The sequence below is a fragment of the Ruditapes philippinarum genome, unplaced genomic scaffold (genome assembly GCF_026571515.1).
Source record: "Ruditapes philippinarum isolate M1 unplaced genomic scaffold, ASM2657151v2 ctg21142_1_1_1_1, whole genome shotgun sequence".
NCBI lineage: Eukaryota > Metazoa > Mollusca > Bivalvia > Venerida > Veneridae > Ruditapes > Ruditapes philippinarum.
In genome coordinates this window covers 2,692-13,106 of record NW_026856311.1, presented here as the reverse complement: position 1 = coordinate 13,106, position 10,415 = coordinate 2,692, and the positions used below count along the sequence as shown (strand labels likewise).

The 10,415-nt window shown below is 32.9% G+C and overlaps 1 long non-coding RNA gene across 2 annotated transcripts; it reads right to left on the bottom strand.

Moving 5' to 3' along the window:
- Positions 1-4,187: 4,187 nt before the first annotated feature.
- LOC132746187 (uncharacterized) lies at positions 4,188-7,678 on the bottom strand. 2 transcript variants are annotated; one of them, XR_009627955.1, is made up of 4 exons: positions 6,886-7,678; positions 6,249-6,392; positions 5,576-5,850; positions 4,188-4,363 (listed from the first exon to the last, which is right to left on the bottom strand). It is a non-coding gene; the product is annotated as an uncharacterized LOC132746187 (long non-coding RNA). The 2 variants fall into 2 exon arrangements; XR_009627954.1 differs by having other exon boundaries at positions 6,249-7,676.
- Between the last annotated feature and the right edge of the window lie 2,737 nt (positions 7,679-10,415).

The window sequence follows — 10,415 nt, the reverse complement described above, 5'->3', positions numbered from 1 at the left end:
GTCGTTGTCATGCAACTAACACAGGTTTAAAAAAATGTAAAAACAATATCTTGTATTATATAAAAAATATCAAGTTCTACGGAATTGAAGTCCCCTCGTAAATTTAGTTTATATAACCTCTAAAATATTTTGTAGAATATTTATAAATATTCATAAATATTATCTTACAATCCGTCTACAGTTCTCATATGTGGATCGACGTGTGAGTAACATCTTTTGTTCCGATGTCTGTAATTGTCTGTTACTGTGACCTGAAAATTACATCAAACTGTTTCATTCTTAAGATAACTGTAAAGTAATTACACATGTTCTTGTGTCTGAAATCGCATATTATATTAAGACAATAAGGACCTGCTTTTTAAGAAATGTTGAACGATTAATATGGAATTTCTACAATTTTGTTTCTTCCTAAGCATTCTATGATCGTCTTTATGTTAAATAACTGACGTCGTTTAAAATAAAAATTAATACACTCACATGAATGGCACCTATAGTCTGAAACAAACAAACAAAAAAGACATTAAAATAAAATATAGTAATCAACTATATGTCACATGTACTAATTGTTAGACAAAAGAAGCCATCAATAAATATTGTAGCAAAATATTAAAATAAAGACCTTTAAATACAATATTCAATTTTGTTTAGGTTTATCTTTAAACAGTACCATGAAATAAACCTAAAGACGGGAATAAACCATACCTCTGATCTGACTGATCTTCGTTTGTCATGGTCGGTAGTGTCTGTTACGTATACTTGTAAGTCGAACTTTGTTGCATCGTCATATGTGCTGTCAGCAGTTGTCAACATTATCCTATGTGTGGTACTTGTCCATTGTTCATTTTTCTTTAAACTCTGTACAAAAATGTTATCTTTAAATGAATGCTAGAAAATGTTTGTGTCATATTCTAAAGGATGTTACAGTTAGTATACGTTTGCGCAGGCGCGTAATTACAACACTATAATATTTTATCGAGAAGAACCAAATTAAAATTCAAACGGTTCAAAATTTACAATTAAATTAGTCTTGATAAAACGCTCAAAAATAAGTAAAAATAGGTATAAAATACTGAAAAAGATCCCAGAACCGGATATTAATTTGGCAAATATGAAAAGATGACCTCATTTGCAATAAATTATGTAATTATTAATTATTATATTAAACATGTTTGTCTATATGGCTCATTTGTGTATATATATAGTAATTTCTAAAAATAGAATTTGGGCGTCAGCGGTCTAACGTTTAAGGTTAAATGACTTTTTTGCGATATTTCATCTCAAATTGTGATGTGAGACCTCAGATATCTCTTCGTGCATTATTGCAAACACAATCGGTTGCCTCAGTTAAACCACCAACCTTACACAGTATTACTAAAAAAATCGGTATAAACCAAAAAATCATCCAACAAATAAGTAGAATGACAATGCAAATGCTCAATTATAAACATCAAATTTGCAAAGTATAAAATAATCGTTTTCTTTACAATTTCGGCTATATTGGACTCATATTTATCTTAAAAACAATATAAGACTGGCCTGGCCACTAATTCAATATTTACTTCTGACGGATAGTAACCAATGTTTTTTTGTATAATATTGTAAATTTATCTTACATTATGAGCAATCGATCAATTCCCTATAATAACAAGTGTCTGATAACAGTGTTTAACGTAAACTTTATATGAATGCCTAGAATTTAACAACAGGCATATTGTTTATCGGGCAGGTTGATCAATCTTAAAAAGGCTTATAACCTCGTACATTATAATAACGACATTAAGTCTTATCTAATACGTCATTTAACATTTATTTATTTACAACGTTTATATCAAAAGATTTTGAATAGCTTATATGGTTAAAACGTGATCTAAAATATTAAATAATGTCTCAAAATGTTTTGAAAGACATCGACAATTTTAATTTACAAACTTGTAAAATCATTTGACAAACATATTAACAAAATGACCTATCAAAATGTATGCTTTAAGATATTATAAAAATGATTAAACTTTTATATGCATCGTTTGCATTTAATATATAAAGTAAACACGATATTTAATGCAAATATTTCAGTTTTCGCCTTAATTAAATAATTTCGGTTGGGTAATACAAAAATTATGGTAATATTGCAAACAATGCCTGTTTAAATTTTGAAACTTTTTAGGAAATCAGGTCAACCGTTTGGTTACAATACACTTGGGTGTAACCATACATTAAGTAAGAAAGACTTATCTAGTTTTAGCAAAAAAAAAAACAACACCTTAATTACAATGACCGCAACCCCATACAAATTACCTTAATACAAATCACTTAAGGTTGTGGTTCATAGACCAAGATTTGAAAAGATAAACAACAGAAATAATATTTTTTTTGCATCATTTACCCTGATCCCGGTAAATGACAGAAGTCCATGAAAATGCATCGAAAGTAAATAAACATGACCTAAAGAAGCCTCCGCATTCGGGAGCCAATCAGTGTTTTTTAATGATTGCACATAAATCAAATTAATATTAAGAGAAGATTGTTTTAAGGTCATGAAATACAAAACCATGATTGCTTTCACCTGTATGTATATTTGTTCATATAAGAACATTACAAAATAATCAACAAGTAAAAAATTGGTGGGAAATGCAGCAATATGATTGTCACGGCGAAAAACAACAACAACAACAACAACAAAACCCCCCCCACACACAAAAAAAAAAACACCAAAAAAAAACAACAGGTTCAGGTTGATATCTCAAAGGCCTTTGTAGTTATGCTCTGGACAAAATTAAGTATGAAAAATAACAAAGGGCAATAACTGAAAAATAATGCACGGTAGGTTAAATGTCTTGTGTGCTGCACTCCTCCTCAATGAGATCTATCCCCCTAATAAGTTTCAAGTTGATACCTCTAACACCTTTTTGATATTATTATTATTATTATTATTATTATTATTATTATGATATACCACATTTCTATAGCACTCTTTTCATAAATAAGAAATGTTCAAGAGTGCTTTACATAAATCCGATAAAACATAATCATATATATATAAGACATAATGAACAACATTAATTAAGTAAACCTATTGTAACGATCAGGCCCATCATTTTACGTCCGAAAATAAACCCGTATCCGGAAACTACTCAAGTACTAAAGTAATTAACTGTACTTCATGACATCAACTTTAAATCATCAAAACATACACTACATGTACAGATAACTTCATCCTTTTAATATTTACGATGGTTATATTACTTAAAATAACTTATTTTCTACGTTGTAGCCGTTTTAATGTTCAATTAGCCACACGCTGCCAATTTAAACATGGCAGCTGGTACTGGCTAAATTTCTGCCCGCGCGAGATTGGCAGTGACGTCATCGAAGACGATGACGATACTGCCAAGCTAGGCACCCTAGCCAAGCTAGCCACCCAGCGTCCCAGACTATAAATAGCAGCCCGAATCTGCCAAAATTGTCAGTACCTTGGTAGATAGCCACCAGACCACACCTTAGTTTCATTCTATACCATATATGAATATGGATGTATCTCCAGCCACCAGAAAGGTATATAATACTTCTTGCCAGTAATAGTTTATTTAGAAGTTTTATATTAAATCATCTAGTTTGGCAGTTTGGCATTATTTTCCATTTATGATAGATCCTGACTGAAGACCAAGTTTCCATAGCCATAACCCCATATTTTATAGTGATACCCATATACCAGGGTAGAACACCACTGTATTATGTAGTTACCATTTTAGATACCCCATCAACCTTATAACATTTCATGGTAAATCCTACCATAGAATTCGTACCAGACCACAGGCAAGACGTGACAGAAGAATATTCCTGACCTAAGACGAGGAGCCCAAGCCAGAGCCATCCACAGAATATACTATATACGAATTTTATTGTTTGTGAAATGTATATTTAATAAATTGTTGTGTTAATCTTATTTCAGGCGTCCGTATCTTTTACTCCTTGTGTCCCTAATTTCCCTAATCCATTCACGTGTGTTTGAGAAGAACCCACGTGTCGATATTGAAGTGTGTCCGGGCTAGCAGACCCCGGGTACGTTTCAACTGGTGTCAGAAGTGGGATTCCAATGATTTTATGAGATTTATATAATTTTCCAGATTGATCCATCATCAACCATTAATCAGTTGTCTGCTTTACCATTACAGGGAAATAACCAGGAGACCAAGAGACAGAACATTTTATTATTTATGTATCATAGTTCATTTCATTTGCTGATCCAGATTTTTGATCTTCCAAGGTGCTGACCATTCAATCAAACAAGTTTACTTGTTGGTTGGATGCATGATTATAGCCTTATTTGAATGCCCATTGCTGACTGCATTCTTGTCTGGCCAACCTGAAAGCAGAAAGGAATAGACATTATACATTATACCTAGTTTTATTATTTTTATTATAAATAGTACATAGAATAATTATTACCAACCTTGATATTGCTATTCGTTACCAGATGGCACAAAATCAAATTGATATGGACATTGATGTCCATGTAGACCATACAAATACAGATAGAGATGATTCTTTATCTCAAGACTCAGACTATTCAAGACCAGCCTCTTTGGCACAAGACAATATTAGCCAATCTGAAGCTAAAATGCTTGAGATTGCTACACAAATGAAAAATGCTCTCACTTCAATGGGAGAAGCTGTAGACCAGAGACTTAAAACATAGAAAGAAGACAAGATATATTTGAAAATAGAAATTCAAATTCTACTGACATACCTAGCAGTAATTTTTCTTATGATGACCAGACCTCTTCATATAGAATGTCAAATACAAACACTATCAAAGTGAAACCCCCAACTTTTGATGGTACTAAAGACTTAAATGAATTTTTAATATCGTTCCAAATTTGTAGTGATTTAAATAATTGGAACATTAGATCCAAAGGATTATGCCTAGCTAGTTGTTTAAAGGGTGATGCCCGATCAATGTTGACTGAAATTGATACAAGAGACCATTGTGACTATAAACTGCTAGTTGACCTACTTAACCAACGTTATGGTCCAGCCAATAGAACAGACATTTTTAAAGCCAAACTTAAAACCAGAGTAAAACAAAAAGGGGAGACAATTTCTCAATTGTCACAAGATATATACAGACTGACCAGAAACACTTATGCCAGTGCTTCTAAAGAAGTAATTGAGGCCATAGCCTTAGATCACTTTATTGATGCAATTACAGACTCAGAGATTAGATTAAGACTAAAAGAAATATCACCAAAAACCCTATTAGAAGCTGAACAAGCAGCTATTAGATTAGAGGCTTTCCGTACAGCAGATAAACAAAGAAATAAATTAGTAGCATCAGTCACTGACCCAGAACAGGAAAGAAAAGACCTCAAACTTGATACCATTTGCAAATCATTAGAGTCAATTAATAGAGATTTAACTGACCTTAAAAGAGATCAATCTAACAGATACATGACAAGCAGACTAGACAGTTAAATTATTATAATAATAAGAGGAAGTTTAAACCAACTAGTTGTTGTTGTTGTTTTATGATACTTATGATCCTAAATGAAGTGATATTTAAATAAATAATGTATACCTATTCTTACCAATCCAGCTGATGAATATTTAACAAAAATGAAGACATGGAATTCCAAATACACCGCTCCTTGTTACAAATCAACCCTTTACATTGATGAGTTTCAGGTGGACCCCCTTCCTGCTCCCATTTGAACAGCTGTTTACTCAACTGCCTGTTCATCTGGTGGACACTTTAACCCGCTCCCTGTTGTTCAAAAATATTGACTTCAGGTGGACACCATCGTTCCTCTGCTTGCACATCAGAGTGGTCCTTTTTCCCGTAATATGACAAACCTGGAGAATAACAAAACTCGAACCTGGAGAACGTTACTCTAAATGAAGAAATCAAATAGAATAAGAGACATTATACCATTACCATCAAATTAGCCTGAAACATTATAACCTAAAAGTTATTTAATGGACAGCTAATTACCATTTAGAGTGATGACATTGAAATTTTAAATGATTAACCAAAACAGTGCAATGTTTTGTATTCCACTTATAAAGAAGTGATGCCACCTTTGAAATCAAAGAGTGAAGTTTTATTATTGGTATACCTTGGGGGGTACCAAATATTGGCCATATATGTTATGATATTTAATTACTATGATGATATATTGTCTATATGACTTGCCGGCCTATGTGCTTAAATTAGCCAAGTGTTAATTTATTATGAATATTATTAAATGTACCAGCCATGATTGTACAGTGTCCCACTGTAAGGAGTGTATTTTAGGCTGAGGATGTAATGAAGTATACTTCTGTTTAGATGAGCAGTTGGTAATAACCGCTTCTCCAGGTGACCAACTAACCAATACACCCAAGCTCTCTATTCACTGTAAATATTAAATACATGTATTTATTTATGAATGTATTAATAGAGCGCTCTATATTTGAATGCGATATTTTAATGTTTGACTGTGCCGAGTGAATGTTACCTGTATACATGACCCTTTATATGATTAATTTGTTTATGCCATATAATTGAAGTTGTAATTTTACAACATCCATAAATTATATTGTCAATTCCGACAATACGTACATGTATGTTCCTACATGGAAAATTTGCAAATATTTAGCAAATTTTAATTATTACTATGCATGTATAATAATTTATATATGCATTAATATGATGTGTCTATGACTTAAACTGTTACATACCAAGTTTGACAAATTATACAGTTAAACTAATTAACTCCTCTGTCTAATTAGTGTAATAACCAATTATCAAATGATAATTACCCGATAATATAATTATTTCATTATGTCGTGTTACCAATGACATTATTTAGGTAAAATGATAAACCTTCCGACTGTAAATATACTTACCTTCCTACTATTCAGGGGCTGAATCCATGTGAGCGGGGTGCAATGTAACGATCAGGCCCATCATTTTACGTCCGAAAATAAACCCGTATCCGGAAACTACTCAAGTACTAAAGTAATTAACTGTACTTCATGACATCAACTTTTAATCATCAAAACATACACTACATGTACAGATAACTTCATCCTTTTAATATTTACGATGGTTATATTACTTAAAATAACTTATTTTCTACGTTGTAGCCGTTTTAATGTTCAATTAGCCACACGCTGCCAATTTAAACATGGCAGCTGGTACTGGCTAAATTTCTGCCCGCGCGAGATTGGCAGTGACGTCATCGAAGACGATGACGATACTGCCAAGCTAGGCACCCTAGCCAAGCTAGCCACCCAGCGTCCCAGACTATAAATAGCAGCCCGAATCTGCCAAAATTGTCAGTACCTTGGTAGATAGCCACCAGACCACACCTTAGTTTCATTCTATACCATATATGAATATGGATGTATCTCCAGCCACCAGAAAGGTATATAATACTTCGTGCCAGTAATAGTTTATTTAGAAGTTTTATATTAAATCATCTAGTTTGGCAGTTTGGCATTATTTTCCATTTATGATAGATCCTGACTGAAGACCAAGTTTCCATAGCCATAACCCCATATTTTATAGTGATACCCATATACCAGGGTAGAACACCACTGTATTATGTAGTTACCATTTTAGATACCCCATCAACCTTATAACATTTCATGGTAAATCCTACCATAGAATTCGTACCAGACCACAGGCAAGACGTGACAGAAGAATATTCCTGACCTAAGACGAGGAGCCCAAGCCAGAGCCATCCACAGAATATACTATATACGAATTTTATTGTTTGTGAAATGTATATTTAATAAATTGTTGTGTTAATCTTATTTCAGGCGTCCGTATCTTTTACTCCTTGTGTCCCTAATTTCCCTAATCCATTTACGTGTGTTTGAGAAGAACCCACGTGTCGATATTGAAGTGTGTCCGGGCTAGCAGACCCCGGGTACGTTTCACTATTAAACAATAATGATAATCTAAAACCAGTAAAGGATGGTAAGAAATACAGACACATTTAGTTTAAAATCAAGGCTCAATTAATAATAATTGAGATAAGCTCCGGACAAAAAGTATGAAAAATAACAAATGGCAATAACTAACAAAATATAAAGGGTATTATTCTTGCGCACAACATTCCTCCCCAATAAGATCTATCCACCTATAAAGTTTCATGTTGACATTTCAAATACTTTTTCAGAGATATGCTCCACTCAGGTGAAAAATTTAGTATGGAAAATAACAAAGGGCAATAATTCAAAAATTATGAAGGGTAGAGTTATCACTCTTTTGCATTGCATACCTCCTGAGTAAGATCTATCCACCTATGAAGTTACATGTTGAAATCTCAAGTGCTTTTGTAGTTATACCCTGGACAAAAATAAAGTATGAAAAATAACAAAGTGCAATAACTTAAAAAACAATGCACGGTATGTTATCATTCTAGTGTGCTGCAATGCTCCCCAATAAGATCTATCCACCTATGAAGTTTCAAGTTGTTACCTGTAACATTTTTTTGAGATAAGCTCCGGACAAAAAGTTTGAAAAATAACAAATGGCAATAACTCAAACATTATAAAGGATAGAGTTATCATTCTTGCGCACAACATTCCTCCTCAAAAAGATCTATCCACCTATGAAGTTTCATGTTGACATTTCAAAGACTTTTTCAGAGATATGCTCCACTGAGGTGAAAAAATTAGTATGAAAAATAACAAAGGGCAATAACTAAAAATTATGAAGGGTAGAGTTATCACTCTTTTGCACTTCATATCTCCTGAGTGAGATCTGTCCACCTTTGAAGGTTCATGTAGATATCTCAAAGGCTTTTGTAGTTATACCCTGGACAAAATTAAGTATGAAAAATAACAAAGGCAATAACTTAAAAATAATGCACGGTTAGTTATCATTCTAGTGTGCTGCACTTCTCATCAAAAAGAGCTATCCACCTATAAAGTTTCAAGTTGTTACCTATACCACTTTTTTAGATATTTCTCCGGACAAAAAGTAAGAAAATAACAAATGTCAATAACTCAAAATTATAAAGGTTAGAGTTATCATTCTTTCGCACAACATTCATCCTCAAAAAGATCTATCTACCTATGAAGATTACATTGACATCTCAAAGTTTGTTTTTTTAGTTTAATTTATGCTCCACTCAGGTGAAAAAATTAAGTATGAAAAAATAACAAAGAGCAATAACTCAAAATTTAGAAATGGTACAGTTATCACTCTTGCATTGCACACCTCCTGAGTGAGATCTATCCACATGCAGTTTCATGTTGATATCTCAAAGGCTTTTTGCTGTGGACAAAAATTGAGTTTGAAGAATAACAAAGGGCAACAATGAAAAAAATATGCAGCGTAGAGTTATCATTCTTGTGCACTGCACTTTTCCTAAATATGATTTATCCACAAATGAAGTTTCAAGTTGATACCTCCACCTATGAAGTTTCAAATTGATACTTTTTGAGATATGCTCCGGACAAAAATGTAGAGTGACGGACGGAAGGACAGACGGACGGATGGAGACTTATTCTATATCCGTCTTTTCGGCGGGGGGTAATAAACATTTTCTTGTTCATATCTAAAGGAAACTCAGAATTTTGCTCACAATAACGTGACATGAATTCTGAATGAAGTTTGATGTTGTGGTAAAAACTGATTTAAGGACCAAATTAAGTTATTTTACAACCTGGTATGGTGAATGGTAATTGTGAAACGCATATAGAAAAACCAAGTCTCATTTTAGAGAATTGCGCAAGAAAAATGAAATTATTAAACAAGAGGGTCATGATGGCCTTGAGTCGCCCACCAGAAACAACTGTTTTTCAGTGTTGGAAATTATTTTTCAAAAGAACTTGCTGAAAGGCAAGTCCAGCTCTTTCGGCAGTTCAGCTCGATCAACTTTAACTTGCCCCTTTAGTAATATACTTTCACAACACTGATTGTTTTAGCTTTTTTTCTTCATAATAAACAATAGGACCACTAAGATGGCCCTAGATGACTCATCTAACCCATCATTTCATTATTCACTATAAAAATTGTAATATTTTGCCCTAATATTTTGGAAAGGATTTGTTAAAATATGTATGTTGCAAGTGTGTTCCTATGAGACTATGTAGAATAAATGCAGAACAACTGACCACTAGAGCAGGATTATTTTTGATTGGACAATTTTTTTAAAAACTTTTTTTGAATGAAAACACAAAATGTCACATGCAAAACATGTAAGGTGTAGTTGTTTGAAGTTCACAGTTTGGGACAATTTTTTTTTATACATTCTGTATGGTAACATAACTGTATCTCAAAAAAAGACAATAGGTCAAACATTGTAAAAAATATGAAAAGTAGGCCAGTTAATATCAAAATTCAATTCAGCATCAGAAATTACACCCCTAGTCCAAAGTCTGTATGTCAAGAACACAAGAATGAAAGTCAAATTATATTA